The sequence below is a fragment of the Penaeus monodon genome, chromosome 22, assembly GCF_015228065.2.
Source record: "Penaeus monodon isolate SGIC_2016 chromosome 22, NSTDA_Pmon_1, whole genome shotgun sequence".
Lineage (NCBI taxonomy): Eukaryota > Metazoa > Arthropoda > Malacostraca > Decapoda > Penaeidae > Penaeus > Penaeus monodon.
The window spans coordinates 42,699,894-42,700,325 of record NC_051407.1 but is presented as its reverse complement, the minus strand read 5'-3'; positions in this window follow the sequence as shown (position 1 = coordinate 42,700,325).

Below are 432 nucleotides of genomic sequence, written 5' to 3'. Positions count from 1 at the left end.
AGAGCTAACGCGCATCCCTGAATTTCTGCTTGCCAAGGTGTATGTTAAGCCGCGTTAATGCCATGCTTGGGCATATTAATGTCACGTTTGGTATTTTTCTTTCAGAGTCTTTTCTTTCATTTTCCTAACCACAGCGGCCGCATCGACCTCTGCTGGAAATTATGTTGCTTGCAGCTATAAAGAAATGTTTCTTCCAGATTGCTAGTTCCACCTCATAAGTCTGCCGATCGTCTTTGCCTGTTATTCCCTTTCCTGGTTAGCCATTCCCCTTCTCCGCGATTGCAGTTCTCTTCGCCTAACCCGATACATCATGCGGTGCCAACGCCTGATGTAATGCGTGCACCAAAGCTACTGCTATCGTTTTGCACATGTTTTGGGCACTTGTGATTTTTCAAAATAAATACACCAGGCTATTTATGTCTTGGTACAGGT